The sequence below is a fragment of the Uranotaenia lowii genome, chromosome 3 (assembly GCF_029784155.1).
Source record: "Uranotaenia lowii strain MFRU-FL chromosome 3, ASM2978415v1, whole genome shotgun sequence".
Lineage (NCBI taxonomy): Eukaryota > Metazoa > Arthropoda > Insecta > Diptera > Culicidae > Uranotaenia > Uranotaenia lowii.
In genome coordinates, this window is record NC_073693.1 from 221,875,933 (window position 1) to 221,896,904 (window position 20,972).

General features: G+C 31.9%; 1 long non-coding RNA gene and 1 other non-coding gene across 3 annotated transcripts in view; one reads left to right on the top strand and one right to left on the bottom strand.

The window, feature by feature from the left end:
- LOC129757091 (uncharacterized) overlaps positions 1-10,968 on the top strand; it is a 264,495-nt gene extending 253,527 nt beyond the window's left edge. For both annotated transcript variants that reach the window (XR_008739616.1, XR_008739615.1), the window contains exon 5: positions 10,924-10,968. This is a non-coding gene — a long non-coding RNA (uncharacterized LOC129757091). The remainder of the gene's footprint in view (positions 1-10,923) is intronic.
- Trnal-cag (transfer RNA leucine (anticodon CAG)) lies at positions 10,357-10,439 on the bottom strand. The gene has a single exon. It is a non-coding gene; the product is annotated as a tRNA-Leu (tRNA).
- Positions 10,969-20,972: the final 10,004 nt, after the last annotated feature.

Below are 20,972 nucleotides of genomic sequence, written 5' to 3' on the forward strand. Positions count from 1 at the left end.
TTACATCAAAAATTTGTTTTCGATTCCGAAAGTTTAGGTTGATTTGTGACATGTACCTAATAGGATTTGTTCTACTAGTAAGTAACATCAATCTTCACAGAAAATCTGAGCGAATGTCTCATACTCGTTTGAATATTTCTTCCTTAAGGAAATTTTTTGCAAAAAAAACTTAGCCATTGGAACTTCAGATTAGTTCTGTAATATTAAATAGCATTTATGTGTTGATTCATGATATCAATGTTATATCGCAATAGACTTGTTAACAGTAGGGGAGAATGAGGATACTTGATCCCTGGGGATACTTGATTCCTTAGCTATATCTCGAAACTGGAATGTCTTACAAAGATCAAATGTTCTAGAAAAATGTGCCAATATGAGCAAAATAACAATGCTTGTAGTTTAATAAATTTTAACAAAATAATTGTTTGAGTAATTGAACTTTGTTTGAAAAATTTCACAAAATGTAACTTGAAGATCTTTTTTCATCACTTTAAAATGTTCCTTACTTGGGAAAATTATGAAAAAAATATTTGTTCCAATGTATCAATCGTACGAGCGTAAAATGAACTTCATAATGCCAAATTTTCAAAGCAATGGAAAACTCTCAACTTTTTTCAGAAAAAGTTTTCTAAAATGTTGATTATGGGTATAATTGATCCCCTAGAGATGGGTACAATTGATCCCCCTTCCAAACAGCATATTCTTCTTCTGAATTGATCGTGATGATTGCTGATTACGAAATTACTAATATTTATCCAAAAACTAATATTTATCAAACAACTGTCTGAAGAAAAGAGTAAAAATAATTAATTTTCTCTTAATTATAAAAAATAGCGCCTTTAAGTATGCAATGTTATTAGCGTTGAGATAAAGTTATAGGATTTTCTTATGTCTGCTATAAATTGTGAAATGAGAACAAACATGACCAAAATAGTCAATTAACATTCTATCTTGGGGTTTTGTTTGATTTTTATACAAGGATTACGGCTTCCTGAATAAAAGATCAAGTCTCCTTCAATAAGGGATCAAGTCTCCCCTAACTTAAAAAAAATCGCAATTTTTTTACTCCCACGAAAATGCTTCTAGTTCATCAACGGATTCAAGTATCGATCTAATTTTTGGAGCATAGAAACTTGAAGTTACAAGCTGTCAGAAAATGTCAAAGACGGCGAGTTGCTATTTTTTTCCAGAAAGATATGGTGAAAATAAGAAAAGGGGATCAAGTATCCCCACTCTCCCCTATATTTTCACTTACAGGGACATCTATTTAAACAAACTTCTTTTTGTGCTATCACATTTTCGAAAAATATCGTATGGGAGAGTGGGGAATCATGGGCCACTTTTTTCGTTGTTCCATAACTTCTTTATTATAAATGATAAAATGAAAATCAAAAATGGTATGGTTTTCTACATTTTCAAGGTATCATAAGGTATTTTTTTTTAATTTTTAATAAGTTATTTCCCCCCAAATTCCGACAATACTTTTTGGATTTTGAAAAATGGTGGGGAATCGTAGGCCATCAAATCCAAATTGACCAAGTAACATGCAAAGTTTATGAGTTGATCCAATACTGTGATTTCCTAATTCATTTTGTTATTTTAAAGCAGTTTCAGATGATGAAATAAAAAAAGAGCTGTGTATGATCGAATAGATTCCAAAACCTGGCTCACGAACGTTTTATCAAAATTTCTTATACAGGATGGACAAAATATTTTTCATAACTCTTCATTTGGCATAAGAAAATTTTGCAGATAGGAAAAACGTATTTTAAGTTCTGAATGTGTATAAAAACATAAAAATATAGGTGATTCAGATGTGTGGCCCACGATTCCCCACAAGCTATGATTTGCAAATTGGTTGCGTTTGTATGACTTATTGATGTTTCATCTAAAATTCCTTTTCCACGTGAAAGATCATGAAAAAACTAAGATCATAAGCGTATGAACATATTTTTGTTATGCACTTTAGGTTCCCCATCGATGAAATTAGCGGGTGTTTTTTTAATTATGTAAATAAATTTTTCTAACTTTTCTTAGCTTGATAAATAAAAGAAGCATATGATGCGTTTTTCAGTCAACTACATATAGAAATATGTGCTAACGCAAAGTGACGACGATGACAGTTGGTTTGAGATTTTTATCTCAACACATATCTGAGATATCAAAAGTGGCCCACGTTTCCCCATGGCCGTATCGTGGGCCACTCTCCCCTAACTATTAATGTTTTATTTTTTCATCCCACGTTTCGGTATTCATTTCAATGTTTCAGAAGTATGGCAATTTTCCGTCTAATGGGATATTCTGGAAATCGCTGTATTGACAATTTGCAAATAGGATGTCTTCTACATTGAAACAGTTTAAAAACGCGAAATGCGTTAGATTTTTAAAATTGTATCAAAACACATCCAAATCAAAAGAGTCATGGTGAATCTTATTTGAGGTGTTACCAAATTTTAGTGTCAGTTGTAATGTCGGACACACATTGGCAGTTACTCCAATTTCGTTTTTGCTAGACAAGACTTTGGATAAAATATTCAAACTGCAAATTTCAACATCATCAAATTCCTTAACAAAATTTCTATTCATTGTCTTTACATTTATAGTATCATTTTTTTCACAAGCTTTTTTGGATTGCTGAAACCAAATATACATTTTTTCTATCATGATTTCTGTGATTTTGGGAAAACCTTTGAAAATGTATGTTCTATGTTGGTAATCCACCATGAGTGCACGGATTCACCGCAGTTTTGCCAAAGTATGTTGTCACAGGCATTATTTACCATGGCTTCGTGTTAACTGTTATGTAAAGAGTGCGCCTTGTGTCTAGTTAGTACCTATGTATATATTGTATGAATGAGACAATCAGGTACACAACCAGTTCAAAATTTATAACATTTTAAAGGATTTTTCTACAGGTATTCCGGCATCCGTGTATATACCTGGCTAGCTGGTAACTAATTGAGCATTCTTATATATTCAATCATTTGCATGGATAGACACATCTTACCTTTTGGCCAGTACAATTGTTCAAGGAAAACCTGTCGATAACACGAATTGAATCCAAAAAACAAGTCCCGATTTTTTTTTTCATGCCAACATAATTTGCGCCCAACTTCATGCACTCAGCAGCACATTCTACTTGCCCCCAACATTGTTACTCAGTAGTCAATGCGCTGATGACTATCACAATTTTCCCCTCTTCAATTTCCATCATGGTTTTTAATTCTGTTTGGTTTTTCTTCCGTTGTTCTTAGGTCACAAACCTCAACCAAACAAAACCAATATTTGAGAGGAAAACAGATTTCCAAATGCACACTGGAATCACTCCTTAAACACAAAAAGATTTCACTGGAAAGCCGTATTCCAGTCGCAATATTAAAATAGCGATTTCTCTGTTGCTGAGAAGCCCGCATAAAGCCGCATTCAAAACTACTCCATTTGATAAACCTCATCTCACTTAAATAAAACGCAATATTCGCGCATACTTATTGAGGTTCTTATTTTCAAAAACCTACACAGTAAACTTTTGCCTCGATTTCCAGCAAAAAAAAATTGCTGGAAACGTTCAGCAATCCAAATTTTTGCTGGAGACCAGCAATCGATTTTCTAATTGCTGGATTTTTCAGCATTCGGTCGTGTTCTTAGCAATCGCTTTTCAAATTGCTGAACTTTCCAGCAATTGGTCTTTTTTGCTGGAAGTCAGCAATCTAGCTGTCAAATTGGAGTCTGTAAGATTTCGCACGCTGTAGCAAGGTGAGACTCTTTTTCACGATTTTTTGTAAGATTTATCCATCTATTTTTCTTTTTCTCTATATTTTAGCAATCAGACATCAAGTCAATGGTAAGTTTTTATTGGACAGGTAGACATTCTATGAAAGATACTAATCAAAACTCTTTTTTAGGTGCCGAATGATCAACACTTTTGCACAAAGCTGCCAACCCAAAGCCAGTGTTGGAATGTAAAAAAAGTCTGAAAATAAATATATCCTTAGTGAAAATGAAAGAGAATAATTGTTTTCTTTGCTTATTATAAATATGCACAGCCAGTATCCAATATTTAATTTTGAATTGAAATATAAATTTGAAACCCAATACAGCCGGTTGTGTTTTTTGAGAAAACTTTTGAAAATATGTGCAAATTCATTTAAGAAAGTCCTTCACTTTTTTGGCAAATCTGTATAATATTGCAAATGTTCAGAAAGTGTAAGTCTTCTTTTTATTTTCCGGTTCTGATTAAAAAAGGTAATTCCGGCAAAATTGATAGAACTTTATACAAAATGAATATTTGATGTTCTGAAAGCATAAGCCAACACATTCTGCAGTATTCATCAAAGTTGTAAAATGAACTAAAATCTATAATATTTAATAACACAAAAAACTTTCTCTAGCGATCTCAGAAACAGTTGGAATGTAATCTATTAAATTTTAAGGGCAAATTTTAAGTTTTTATCTGTTAAGGCGTGATATTTCTTAAACCTGGATATTCAGGCAAATCTAAATCCATGATTTTATGAGGGTAATACTCAGATTCAAATTTTAAATCAGTTTTTGTTTTTCATAAAGGTGTTCATTAGTGATTAATGATTGTTTCACTCGAAAATGATTCATAAAAAAAAAATTAAATGCCGAATCTTCAAATCTACAGATTATTAATACAATCTTACAAAAGTTCAAGAAGTACATGACGTCAAAATCTTCCAGAATCAGTTGCTGAAACATACCCAGCAAACATGAAATCGTATCAGAAATGATAACTTAAGTCGTTTACAATGGTGTTTAGAATCGCAATTCCAACTGCATAGTGAAAAAATCATATTGAATGTCGCCTGTAGTCAGTTTTAATCGGATATAACAGAAAGTCCACCAGGTATGTAAATTTTGAAATGATTTCGCTCCTGTGCGGGCTTCAAGTGAGAATATCATCGTCAATTTTCTCTCTTCAACCAGCAGTGCATCCAAATGGGAATTGTGATATATTAACCAATGAAAGAACTGGAAAATATTGTCGCTGACAACAATTTGAAGGCAATGAGAGCAAACTCTTGCGCTCTCTTGCATCCTTCCGATAGGTACGAATAGGGAGTCGAATAACACTCAATTGGTGTAGTTTTCGTCGCTTTAGAATGAATGAAATTTATGTATGTATATTGCCTCCACATTGACAGGTTAATGTTGTTTTATCTACTTACATATGATCATTAGACTGCCCCAAATTTGTATGGGAAATTCAAAACCTGTAAAATGTTATGCGCTGCAGGCTTAAATTGATTCTAGTCCTAGTACAAGATCTCATGCCAAATTTGAGCGAAATCGGATCATGGGAAGGGGTCGTTCAACGAGCCTGAAGTTTGTATGGGATTTTGAGACATATTGTTCGGGAGAAACATGAAAAACCAGTTTTTCATCAATAACATTGGTTCCCGTCGACCGATTTCTTTCAATAATGGTTATTCTTTAAGCTTAAATTATGAAAAATATTTCATCCGAAGACTGCATTTCAATTAGAGTTAAGACAAAAAAGTTATTAGGCTTCAAAAATGGGTTAACTTTTTTAAGGATGGTATTCATCACTGTTAATGAGTCGAGGCGGTCGAACATATTGACGCCTCATTAATAGTGCTGAATACCACCGTTAAAAAAGTTATCCCATTTTTGAAGCCTAATAACTTTTTCGGATGAAATATTTTTCTTAGTTTAGGCTTTAAAAAAACCCGTTTTTGGAAGAAATCGGCAGACGGAAACCAAAGTTATTGATGAAAAACTGTTTTTTCATGTTTCTCCCGAACAAAATATCTCAAAATCCCATACAAACTTCAGGCTTGTTGAGCGACCTCTTCCCGTGATCCGATTTCGCCCAAATTTGGCATGAGATCTTGTACTAAGCCGAGGATCAATTTTAGCCGACAGCACATAACTTTTTGAAAAGTTCGGTCATTTGGGGCACTATAATTCTATAATTTTCCGTAATTCTATAATTTTCCAAATCAAGGCTATTTTTGATTATATTTCCTGAAGCTTGACCTTCTAAATTTCTCAAAATTTTGAATTTTTTAGAGGATAGTGTAAATTTGGCCTTTTTTCCTCTTTCGGCACAAAAACAACATATTTGACTTTTTATCACTTCACCTCAGTTTTAGCTTAATGGCACTATTCCAGATCCAGCTTTAACAGAGTATACACTTTGTGGTGCTTGCTAAAGAATTCATTTTGCTGTCCATTTCGATTTTTTTTTTTCAAATTTACAAATGTTATTAACAAATTTACCCTCTTGTGGTCTAAATATTTTTCGCACGATTTGACCACCATATTTTGTTTATTTTATCGATGGGTAGTTTTTTTTTTTATCTTGTAGAAACTATGTCAGGCATGTTTATTAGTCAGCTAGACGAACCAGTCGGAGAAATTGATCTCCTTTCTTAACTTTATGCAATCAATTATCTTCACTTTTATCAAAGATCTCATAGTATCAAGAAAGTCGGGCTCTTTTTCTCTCGAACAAATGGTTGGCGACGCCTACACAATGTTTATTGTGCTGCCGCTCTGCGAGATGAGATCTAAGCTTTATTACAGCTTTCTTCTTGAGCATCGCAGCTTTGCATTCAAGCTTTGAGTGAAAGCACATCTTCACACTAAGAAATTGAATATCAAACGTCACTTCACTCACACCATGATTTCTTTATATTCTTTACAGTAATGTCAACTGCTCTAGTGCACGAGTGTGCGTGAAAAGTGTTTAAACTTATGGTTGAATCTTCACGCAGAGAAAACTTGGATTTTGAAACAAAACAAAACTGACTTTGATTCAAAAAATTAATTTTTTCGATTCAATCTCCTGTTTTCTTTGAATCAATGAATTATGGTTTTGTTTTAAATAAATAATTTTTGAAAAAAAGAATTAATTTTTTGAATCGAATAATTTTGGACTTTGATTTTAAACAAATTCTTTGATTCAAAAGACATTTGTTCAATTGCATATTTATTTGGAAACAAAGTAAATTTTCTTTCAACCAAAGAAAAATGTATTCAATGCAAAGGAATAATTTCTTAAAATAAAAACTTCAAACTTAGAAGGTTTTTTGCATTGAGTAAGAAGAATTTAAAACGAAAAATCGGTTTGGCTGGTCGTGTGAAAATGTGAATCAGAGTTAGCTTAGTTAGGAGGATTCAGGATAAAGTATGGTAAGTTTATGTATTAAAGAATGAATATTGAAGATTTTCAATAAGTGCTTGAAATTTTACAGGACCACGGCCGATAGATGGTTTTCCAAGTCCCTGAATTCCTCAACCGAGGTGACACCGCTCCAATCCAGCGATCAGGTCCACGAAAATTTAAACCGGTTTATTCGATTAAAGTGAACCATTGTGTGACCCAGTGTTTCATTCATTTGTGAATAAAAATAAATTTTAAATTTGAAATCCTTTTTTTTATTATTTGAAATTCCTGATAGGAATTTCAAAACAACAGAATATGACGCTTCCAATTGGAATAAATAGAAAATGGTTCAATGAATAAATGCTTTTAAATCTAAATTAAATTACCAAGTGGCAAAAGAAAGCAACTTTGAATCAAAAGAAACGGTTTTTTGTTTCAAAGTATCAATATTTTGAATCAAAGATTTTTCAAAAGAAAAAAACTTTGAAACAAACGAAAATGCATTTGAAACAAAGAAATTTTTATTTATCCCAAAATCAAAGGAAATTTTCCTTTGTTTTCGCTGCACTTTCCTTTGAAATAAAAAATCTTTTCGCTGCGTGTTGAATCCCAACCCGTTAACTCCTAGTTGGCACTAGTGTGATGTCGTCAAAATTTCAGGAAAGCCGATATAATCTGCTTATATTCAAATTTTAGCTCACTGTTAGATTCTCTAGAACTCTTTAAACGATTTACTATATGAACTTTGGTGGAATAGATGGTTTCCAGCTGATTTAGGACTCCCATTTGGATTTTCCAGGATCTTTCTCAATCCTGCCCAAAAAATTGACAATGAACTACTGTATTGAACTCTATCTCAAAATCCACTAGACAGATTGTAAACAACTTTTTATACATCTACACTACATTACCAGGTAGCTTAACTGAAAATTTTATCAATATTAATCCATGAATTTAAAAGTTATTCATGAAACAAAGTGTTGCATTTTTCGATCACATTCCTTATATAAGGGTATATATGGACGATAGTATTGGCGAAAAATTGGCCTCAGCCATAACTTCAAACTTTGATGTGCTGGCGGCCTCACCAGTGATGCTAGCTGCGTTACTAAAAAAAGTTTTTGTTTGTTTTAAACTAATTATAATAATAGATGCAATTTTTCAACTCATCAACAGCTAAACGTTTGAATTCATTACAGGGCGTCCCTAAATGGATGAAAATGAGCCATCTTTTTCTAATGACTTTTCAAGGTGAATTTAAAACATCTGATATATATTTTCATGTACTGCTGGTAGATTTAAAACAGTTGTTTTAACTTCTAAACGAATGCAAAATCATTCACCGTTTCAAAAAAAGTAAATTTATGAAAGCCCTGTCTATGTTGACTATGAAAATAATAGCCTGCATGCTCTGATTATTTTAAACATATCCACACAATTCGCCACGTTGTTGAAGTGTGCGCTACAGACAGTTATTATTTCGTTAAGATAAATGTAGCGTTTAATTTCACATTCGAATAGAAATCTACGGGAAAGTTGCAAATTCTCAGTACTCATGAAAACGTTTTTCAATAAGAATGCAATCAAAAAAAATATAATCATTTTCCAAATATCAATGCACTCGGCATCCCTGAACACCCAAAAAAATCAAAATACTAACATCAGTGTATCGCTTTTCCACAGGGCGAATCTGACGATATTAGAATCGGAAAATCGTGTTTATCGTGCGCCCTTCTCAAAAATCTATTCTGTTCTCTCATGGTTTGAGGTTAGGGCTGAGGCCTCTTGCTAAGGTGGTGTTCGTGTGAAACTGTCAATATATTCTAATAGAATAAAACATTATAAAACTCTTAAAGAAAATAAAGTCATGACGGTTAAATTTACTTCAATCGTATAACATCAAAAGATAATTTTTTGTGTAGATTCAGAATAACAAGTTACACTATTCAAGATCAGAGGTACTAGTAAGATTATTGGAGAAAAAAATCAATATTGAGAACACAAATCAGTTCCATGACCATTTCGCCAATTTCAAATTAATATCAAATGCTCACGCAGCGAAAAGGTTTTTTATTTCAAAGGAAAGTGCCGCAAAAACAAAGGATTTTTTCCTTTGGTTTTGGGACAAATAAAAATTCTTTTGGTTCAAAAGCATTTTCCTTTGTTTCAAAGAATTTTTCTTTTGAAAAATCTTTGAATCAAAATCTTAATACTTTGAAACAAAAAACAGTTTCATTTGATACAAAGTTGTTTTCGTTCGCCACAATGTTATTTAGATTTAGATTTAAAAAGATTGGTTCATTGAACCATTTTCCATTTATTCCAATTGGAGGACATATTTCCTGTTGTTTTGAAATTCCTATTAGGAATTTCAAAAAATAAAAAGAAAGAAATTTATATGTTAAATTTATTTTTATTTACAACAGATGAAACACTTGGCCACAAATTAGTTCACTAAAATCGATCCGGTCCAAATTTTTGTCGATCTGACAGCTGGATTTGGAGCGGTGTCATCGTGCGCAGCTTTCATCTTGGTTGAGGCATCCACGGAAACCATCCTTCGGCTCTGGTTCTGTAAAAACGCAATCACTTATAGAAAATCTTCGATATTCACTCTTTAATTAACATACTTACCATACTTCATCCTGAATCCTTCTAATATAGCTAACTCTGACCTACATTTTCACACGACCGGCCAAACTTGATTCGATTTTTCGGTTTTGTATTCTTCTTGCAAGGCAAATCAAAATATCTTTTGAATCAAAGGTTGAAGTTTTTATTTAAAGGAATCATTTCTTCAAGTAAAAAACATTTTCCTTTGGTTCAAAAAAAGTTGACTTTGTTTTAAAAGAAATAAGCTCAATTAACATTTATTTAGAATCAAAGTATTTGCTTAAATTCAAAATCCAAAAATATTTAGTTCAAAGAATTAATTCTTTGTTTCAAAAAATATTTTTTTGAATCAAAAACAAAAGTTTTCGGTTCAAATAAAACAGGAGTTAGATTCAAAAAAATGAATGTTTTGAAACAAAATCATTTTTGTTTTGGTTCAAAAGCCTAGTTTTCTCTGCGTGCTGCTTTGTTTAATCTTTAGATTACAGATATGATTTGGATTTAGACCCAGATATGTAATTATCTCTAAATCAAAATTCATCGTTACTACTATGTCTTGGAAATATTCAATTTCGGCAAAATATTAATCTTGTCAGAAGTGGGATTCGAACCCACGCCTTCAGAGAAGACTACGACCTGAACGTAGCGCCTTAGACCGCTCGGCCATCCTGACTGTTAAAAATTACATCAATGGTGTAAAAATGTCACATCCGGTGGCAACGCTTCTTAAATTTTTGGATTTATTTTCTTCTTGTAGAAAGTTACGCCCACACTAATTCTCGAACCAATCTGTTGAAGTTTACCGAAAAAAAATCGAATGGAGAGATGCAAAATATGTATACGATGATCATGACTATGAGCTAGCATGAAAAATACGCTGTATTGATGGTGAAATAACATAAACAACGTCTTCACTATCGATTGAGTGATCTCATGCTTGCCGATTGCTTTAAATTCCTAAACAGTTGTATTATAAATTCAGATTTCTTGTCCGATAGTTTTGCTACTTTGAAAAATAAAACCCGGGTAAAAATAGATACACCACGGTTTATAACATTATCTAAGGTACCAATTGGAAGTCCTCTTGGCCCTTATCTTTTTCTATTGAAATTTAATCGTAATAATTTCTCACACCTTTTCTCCTTCTCTTTTTTCAGGTAATTTAAGATGACTGTTCGTCGATATTTGGCTTCTAGAGATCGGTAAGTGTCAACTTCAAACTTTCTCTTATCTTTTTGCTAATAAATGAATTTGAAAAAATATTCAAATACTAAAAAACTAAAATTTTGTCAAAAATACATTTTTTTCAAGAACAACAACATAATTTACAAATAAAGTCTTAAACTTCACAAAAAAAATCAAATAAAGGCTGCTTATTTTATTTCACTTCTAATTTTTTGCTACACTTTATCAGAGCTAGAGCCGTCTCAATTAAACTGTAGGCCCTGATAGCAGTAAATTTCTGTTTTTACACCGATGTTTTAGGGCTCTGTCGTCATAAAAAGAATACATCGCCATAAATTTATTGCTCCCAATTTTGGAGCGGTTGAAGCTTCGAAAGACATTAAATTCAGGTAAAAGAGCCTGGGCAGGTTAAAACTAAAACTTTGTAGTACGCTATACAAAACGGGTTTAGGATTACACAATTTAGACATTGAACTCTCTTTAACAGCTGATTTAAAAAAAGGTATTTTATAGTGTGTAACGTGTATTTTTAAATTATTTAGCTCAAGAAACTTTTTTTTAACAAGATGATGGATTCACATATTTTACAAATAAAACTGAGATCATTTTAAAACTTTTCACAAGAATCACCACCAATAGTATTGGAAACCAAATGCGTTGAAATTTAGGCACAAATCCCTCCAAACTGATAATAAAAAATATAGCACATTCATCACCTCCCAAGTGGTGATTTCATCTAAATTATAAAACCAAATAAAGCCATAAATATGCATTATATGATTTGGCAAACCTCACTCCCTCGCACATTTGGCAATTTAACTTCGTATTTTTTTTTCTCTTCATTTTCACTTTGGGAGGGAGAAATCATCGTTTGCCACCATATGGCGACCAATAATAATCGTGTGCGAATTTCGAGTGCGAAAAAAAAACATCCACATCCACTTACGCGCGAGCGATGTATTTATAGTATGAAGAATAAAAAATAGGTGATAAATAAGTGTCATTTGTTTTCTCATCTTTCCCGAATGCAAGTAAAAAAAGAAAACTGACTCAAAACCTATCCCATAAATAAAAATATGTGCCAATAGACGTGGAATGAAAAAAAAAAACAAACAAAATTACCCACTATAGGAAATTTTCTTGAAGGACGTTCTAAATTTAGAGCGTACGAAAAGAATGAGGGAAGAGGGAGGATGGTTTTCAAACGTCTAAATTCAGGGACATGATCATAAATTTTATTGTTGAGAAAACGATTTTTCACCTTTCAAACAGAGGGATGAGCCACGGAGCTCATATTCGCTATGGTTCTCCGGAGAAAAAGCGGAACGAATTTCCAGGGGTTGATTTCTCAGCGCTTTCCAATACGGGGCTATTGATCAGACGAAATTTTAAATTACTTTTACAAATGGAATTCCCGAAAGGCTTGGCGAAATGTTCGTTCCAAATTTCAATGTTTTTATTATTGTTAGGTGAGGCCCTCAGAATCAGAGAGAGATAAGTGCCAAAATCATCGATTTTGAGTTAAATTTACCAATCGATTCTGTTTATCTTAATCCACATCTGATGCAAAACTCAGAACTTTAAAATTTTTGTAAGCATTTTTTCGATTCATTTTAAACGGTTTGAATTGAAAAAAAAAACCAATGAAATATCGAGCAACTTGAGTACTTTGAAGCGCGTTTTCTCGAAACTATCATTTGGGCACCCATCTTCCTCTGTTTCTGATGGCCTCAATTTTTTTCATCCTAAAGGGTGTTCGGATCAAAAAGTGGTCAAACTAAGGTCCGAGTAAATCGATTATAAGTTTATTAAAAATATCAAAGTATCTTTCTTTTCGAAGTTCTATGTCCAAATTGGCGATTTTTTCGTTTGACGCCTGGCATCATATTTTGTACAGTTACATTTTTAATTTTTTCCGCCGCAAAACGCCAATTTTCCTTAAACTGCTTTTCGGTTAACTATCGCCCAGTAGTTTTCAATCTAGCAAAATTCTGGTGTGTTGGGAGCGTTTTTATCCTTGAGCACAACCTGAATGTTGTTAGCGGCATACCACTCCAGGGACTTTTTTCCGTAATGTGCTTTGTATAATGCAAAAAATTTGAATACATTTGTTTGAACGATAGCTCTATAAAAAATTCGTGAAAATGGTGTTTTTTTCCCCGTTAGACCCTACTCCCCCTTAAGCATGTAAACAAACTTTTACTTGGATGCACACAGAAAAAAAAGTTCCCCCATTTTTGAGCAAACTAGTTTTAGAAGTTGCTAATGACTTTTCGATACAGTTGGAAGTTTATTGGAATCGCAACACTCAAAAAACTTTTCACCTGAACGCTACGTGAATATGTACATAGATTTTTGCCACCATGAAAATCATGTGAATGTACGTACATGAATTTCAGTTAGAAAACTGAGCTCTCATAGGGAACAGAATTCACATAATTTCATGTAATTTATATCGTAGTAGAATTCTACTTGTAGCAAACGTAGAGCAACGAAAGAGCTCATGCGAATTTCAAGAAACGGATCATTAAAATTTAGTTGATTGACCAAAAAACTGTGCAACTATTCAGCTCAAACGGACTCGATTTAGGTGTGTCAAAGAGCAAAATGTCAAAATGCCAGATGACTTAAAAAAGCACAAGAAATCTGGTGTTATTACGAAAAATATCCGGTAGCTTTCTGTAGAATGTTTAAAAATTGACATTTAAAAAACACCAAACGCTCTTAAAAACCTTATGTTCCCCATTTGAATGTTATAAAGCATCTAAGACTTAAGTTCACTAGGGTGGTCCATTGAGTTTCCATTATGGTGATCCGGAAAATAAATTAAAACCCCGAAAAATAAGAAGAAATTTAATTTTAAATGAAAAATTATGTACAGCGAATTTCAAACAGAAACGGCAAGATTGATAAAATTGATAAAAATGACAAAAATAACAAAAATAACAAAAATGACAAAAATGACAAAAACAACAAAAATGACAAAAATGACAAAAAATGACATAAATGACAAAAATGACAAAAATGACAAAAATGACAAAAATGACAAAAATGACAAAAATGACAAAAATGACAAAAATGACAAAAATGACAAAAATGACAAAAACGACAAAAATGACAAAAATGACAAAAATGACAAAAATGACAAAAATGACAAAAATGACAAAAATGACAAAAATGACAAAAATGACAAAAATGACAAAAATGACAAAAATGACAAAAATGACAAAAATGACAAAAATGACAAAAATGACAAAAATGACAAAAATGACAAAAATGACAAAAATGACAAAAATGACAAAAATGACAAAAATGACAAAAATGACAAAAATGACAAAAATGACAAAAATGACAAAAATGACAAAAATGACAAAAATGACAAAAATGACAAAAATGACAAAAATGACAAAAATGACAAAAATGACAAAAATGACAAAAATGACAAAAATGACAAAAATGACAAAAATGACAAAAATGACAAAAATGACAAAAATGACAAAAATGACAAAAATGACAAAAATGACAAAAATGACAAAAATGACAAAAATGACAAAAATGACAAAAATGACAAAAATGACAAAAATGACAAAAATGACAAAAATGACAAAAATGACAAAAATGACAAAAATGACAAAAATGACAAAAATGACAAAAATGACAAAAATGACAAAAATGACAAAAATGACAAAAATGACAAAAATGACAAAAATGACAAAAATGACAAAAATGACAAAAATGACAAAAATGACAAAAATGACAAAAATGACAAAAATGACAAAAATTACAAAAATGACAAAAATTACAAAAATTACAAAAATGACAAAAATGACAAAAATGACAGAAATGACAGAAATGACAAAAATGACAAAAATGATAAAAATGACAAAAATGACAAAAATGACAAAAATGACAAAAATGACATAAATGACATAAATGACATAAATGACATAAATGACAAAAATGACATAAATGACAAAAAATTACAAAAAATTACAAAAAATTACAAAAATGACAAAAATGACAAAAATGACAAAAATGACAAAAATGACAAAAATGACAAAAATGACAAAAATGACAAAAATGACAAAAATGACAAAAATGACAAAAATGACAAAAATGACAAAAATGACAAAAATGACAAAAATGACAAAAATGACAAAAATGACAAAAATGACAAAAATGACAAAAATGACAAAAATGACAAAAATGACAAAAATAACAAAAATGACAAAAATGACAAAAATGACAAAAATGACAAAAATGACAAAAATGACAAAAATGACAAAAATGACAAAAATGACAAAAATGACAAAAATGACAAAAATGACAAAAATGACAAAAATGACAAAAATGACAAAAATGACAAAAATGACAAAAATGACAAAAATGACAAAAATGACAAAAATGACAAAAATGACAAAAATGACAAAAATGACAAAAATGACAAAAATGACAAAAATGACAAAAATGACAAAAATGACAAAAATGACAAAAATGACAAAAATGACAAAAATGACAAAAATGACAAAAATGACAAAAATGACAAAAATGACAAAAATGACAAAAATGACAAAAATGACAAAAATGACAAAAATGACAAAAATGACAAAAATGACAAAAATGACAAAAATGACAAAAATGACAAAAATGACGAAAATGACAAAAATGACAAAAATGACAAAAATGACAAAAATGACAAAAATGACAAAAATGACAAAAATGACAAAAATGACAAAAATGACAAAAATGACAAAAATGACAAAAATGACAAAAATGACAAAAATGACAAAAATGACAAAAATGACAAAAATGACAAAAATGACAAAAATGACAAAAATGACAAAAATGACAAAAATGACAAAAATGACAAAATTGACAAAAATGACAAAAATGACAAAAATGACAATAATGACAAAAATGACAATAATGACAAAAATGACAAAAATGACAAAAATGACAAAAATGACAAAAATGACAAAAATGACAAAAATGACAAAAATAACAAAAATGACAAAAATGACAAAAATGACAAAAATGACAAAAATGACAGAAATGACAAAAATGACAAAAATGACAAAAATGACAAAAATGACAAAAATGACAAAAATGACAAAAATGACAAAAATGACAAAAATGACAAAAATGACAAAAATGACAAAAATGACAAAAATGACAAAAATGACAAAAATGACAAAAATGACAAAAATGACAAAAATGACAAAAATGACAAAAATGACAAAAATGACAAAAATGACAAAAATGACAAAAATGACAAAAATGACAAAAATGACAAAAATGACAAAAATGACAAAAATGCAAAAAATGACAAAAATTACAAAAATTACAAAAATTACAAAAATTACAAAAATTACAAAAATTACAAAAATTACAAAACTTACAAAAATTACAAAAATTACAAAAATTACAAAAATTACAAAAATTACAAAAATTACAAAAATTACAAAAATTACAAAAATTACAAAAATTACAAAAATTACAAAAATTAAAAAAATTACAAAAATTACAAAAATTACAAAAATTACAAAAATTACAAAAATTACAAAAATTACAAAAATTACAAAAATTACAAAAATTACAAAAGTGACAAAATAACAAAACTGACAAGTGTAAAAAAAAAAAATTGTAATTTATGATATTTTTTTCCATTTTTTTTAATTTTTAACAAATTATTTTTTTTGTTACAATTTTATTTTATTTTGTCATTATGTTTGACTTTTTTGTTTTCAACTCGGTGTAATTTGTCATTGAAATTTTCACTTTTTCTTCTTTTCATTTTTTGTATTATTTTAGGTCTACCATAGTAGAAAATAAATGGATCATCCTAGTGAAAAAATTATGTCGCAGATGCCTGGAGCTATTCGTGATTTATGCCAACTTTTATTCCATAGAAACCTGCTGGTTTTTTTGTTTAAAAAAACTGCTATTAGCTTTTGGGCCAAGCAGCAAAAAGCATTTTTGAAATTCTATAATGAAATTTTTCCCATTTATCAATTGCAATCCTAATACTTTCAAAGATATAAATTTCAGTATATCTGAGCGACACGGAAGTATTGAATCCAGAATCCTCTTTTATTTGAATAGGTACTCCTTAATGAACAGCCAGCTCGAAAAGTATAATCAACAGTTTGTAGTTGTGCGAAATTGTTTATTATGCATATGTTTAAGCTACCGTATTTTTCAATTGCAGCTCAAGCCATCAATCATTATCGTTGTTGGGGTTCATTGTAACGTCACTTGTTTACATTTTTTGTTAATAATAGCCTTCACGCTTAGCGGGTCTTGATGTGGTGTAAAGCGATCGAAAATAACAGGTGTACCGGGAGAATTTTTAATAAGTCTCGTTGATTGAAGTCATCTAAACGAAAGCGGAAACAGAACCCTGCCTAATTGCTTGCTTTAATGGAAACAATTATTATCATTATGAAAAATTTTTTAGCTTATTTTTTTATTTAATTGAGTTTATTTCCAAAATAATAACATATCCCATAACCACAACATTACATAGAGCAGCACAATCATCAACAAACAACCGCAGCGAGCAAATATTATTGCAATTTATGTGAATATTATGTTTATCTCGGGAATGGCATTTTTATCGCATTTGTACATTTTTGTTTTCGCGCGCTGTCTCTCTCTTTCCTTCAAAACATTATGGGAGTTTTCGTTTTCACACGAACAATTTTCTCTGAATGGTCTAAATGTGACGTGATCCCTCTCACTTTTCCTTCTTCCGCTGCATAAAATCACCCTTGATTTCCCGAATGTAGCCCGCCGTGTGTATGCTAATTGATTAGCATAATAAAACCATTTTGAGTGAATTGTTATTTTCACGGTACAAAACAACAACAACATTGTTGGCTCTCCAGGAGAGAACCATCCGATCCCGGTGGATGGACGGTGCATTTTCACGCCGTTTGCGTAAAGTGATGGCCGGGAATTTTCGCCATGTGCGCCATATCTTCTCGTATACACACATATGATAATGTTGTTCTATTCCATTCCATACACAACAATCCCCATTAAGCCAGGAAATGTAGGATAAAAATAATTTCCATTTCTCTGGAACCCCCTGAAGCAAAAGAAATGTACGTACATACAGAAAATGGGCAAAAAAACAACGCGCACACATTGTACCTCCCATTCCTACATGCACATCATCGAACATCAGCCACTCCTGCATCCCATTAGTGGATTAAGCACTGAGCTTTGACAGGTCCCCGAGGTGCCATGTTTCTGACAGCTTTCGGTTCACTTTGCCAAGCTAGCCAGATACCTAACCTGGTTCGTTGGCTAACCTAGACTCCCGACTACCTATTTAGATTTTTGCGTAATGCCAAACAAAATTGGACCACCATCAGCTCAAATTTATCGATCTCGGACAGACGAGCCGGTCTTTTTCGCCAGACAATTTCCCGCCATGAGCTCTGCTGGTTAGTTGGCCGGCTGCCGGAAATGAAGCCATTTGTTTTCGTGTTCCGGATTGGGATATTATGTGAAATATGTTTCCGTGCGATCATCGTTATCGGCAAAAATCGTGCCGCTCCAGTGCTAATCGTTTGGGACGTTTTGAGAATAGAATACAAAAGGTATCATGCACAGGAAAAAAAACTGAACTTTAGATTTCACGTAAAGTTCAGATTTGGTATACATAGATTGCAACACAACCATGAAAAGAAAGCATGCGTTTTTTCATTCGAGACTATTAATTTTAGTTTTATATTATACGCAGCGCACTGAATTGGACTGCTAACTTATGACTGCACATGACTTCGTTCTGCAGTGGTTTATCTTCGGTTAATTTTAAGAATGCAATGAAAATTTCCTTCAGGCGACCCAATGATAAGTTAGGAAAATTAACTGACTGACCCGGTGTGCTTTGCTACACCTCCCAAAATAAATGGAATTTTTGTAAATTATTTTAATTTAGTTTTATTTCGTATGTATAATCAAAGATAACGTCACTTCAAGATAATGAAGAAGGCTTTGCCACGAACAATCTTTTATCTATATCGACCTTCGATGTTGGTGACGCCATCTTAAGGGTTCAGGCAACAAGATTCATGAATCTGAACAATGTGTGTCTTGGAAAAACCAATCAGTTTGAAATGTTTATCTGTTGCAAGTAAGTACAGCAGAGCCATCTACGATACTTTAAATGATGAAAATATATTTTGATTGATCTTTTGGACGAATTGGTAACCTAATATTAACATCCAGAGAACACTTGATTTGCATTTGAATGAAACCGAAACTCAGCTTATCCTATTTTACTCTGTTCGAGAAGAAAATCATCTATTGAATGCTCAATTGTGAGTTTATTCGCTCATAAAAACAAGCATGTTAAAATTGATACCAACAGTGCGAATACGATCAACGGTTACTTTGATAATGTTGTATGTTATTTGATGTTTACGTTGTTGAATGTTAAAACCATTGACTCCCATGGAGGGTGTACAATGTACAAGCTATTTTAGTCGCTTGTTCTGATGCTTCTTCTAAGAAGGGAGCAGCACTGAGCATATGGGAAGAATTTTCGATAAGTTATACGGGTATGGTAAAATATTATACAAAAATTTTAAATAAAGTTTAAACATAATTCAAAAGCAACAGCTCTTAAATGGGAGCTACAACTGGAGTTTCGAATTGCGCTACAAATATTATTAAATCTCATTATCTGAAACTTGATCTCTAAATAAGTTATCCGAGATCTCGAATTTTTGATCTGTTGTTATAAGCTCCATTGATTCTTTAATTATGCCAAAATGTATGTTTTACTGATATAGAACCATCACCCTTTCCTCAATTCAATGCGGAGAGAGCACACATACTACCATGGATAAATAGTATCTAAATAGCATCACATTTCGCTCCGTTTGTCTGATAAATTTTCAAGATCTCAAGGGAGGGGCTCTAATTACAACCTCTCTTACGTAATATGGTCTCTATTGCTTGATAAGAACTCGATTTATGCCAAAAAAGTCCTCCCCTTCTCCACGTTGCAATGCAGAAGGTTCTGTAAATTTTATTCTATTTGCTTTATTACTTCTCCAGTTATACCAACAAAATTGTATTAAGGCCCTCTCCCCACTTCCTATGTACTTCTATGTAATTATTCCTATGTACTACTATGTAATTAACGATTCTTTTTGTTGGATGAGTTCTTGGCTTAGCAAAGTTATTGTATGTGAGCACCCTTCTTCCCTAACTTTGTCCCCAATTGAAGGAGAAAGGAGTCTCAAATAAGCATATAACCATTTCTCGTATTCAAAAGCCTCCCACGCCAAATTTGGTTCCATTTGCTCAATTAGTTCTCGAGTTATTCGAAAAATTGTAAATCAGCCCCCTCCCTCTCTCTCCTTCCTATTAGCCCACTAGAAGAAGCGGTAGTAAATTTTTATATAAATATTCCTCGTACTCAAATACCCTCCCATTCCAAATTTGGTTACAATGGCGGGGTAAGTTCCCGAGTAATGTAAAAAATTGTATGGGAGCATCCTTCCCCCTAGAAGTTCTCCCACTGGAAGAACAGAGGGTTCTCAAAATATCATAGAAACATTTCTCGTATTCCAATACCTTCTCATGTCGATTATGGTGCCATTTGCTTCATTAGTTTTCCATCTACATTGAAAATTGTAAAGGAGACCCTACTCCTTTCTATCTCTCCAATGGAAGAAGAGAGGGGTGTCAAATATTCATAGAACCATTTCTCGTACCCAAAAACCAAAATTGTTTCGATTTGGTCGAATAGTTCTCAAGCTATGCAATAAAAAATATTTGGAAGCCCTTCTCCTCTCTTCTTATTCCCCATTTCTCTTATTCCAATACCCTACCATGCCAAATTTCGTTCCATTAGCTAGATTAGTTCTCGAGTTATGTAAAAAATTGTAAGGTAGACTCCCTCCCTCTTCCTATCTCCTAACTGAAACAGGGTTACCATATATTCATAGGAACATTCATCTCAAAGAAAAGAGAAATGTCTGCATAGCCCGAGAATTTATTA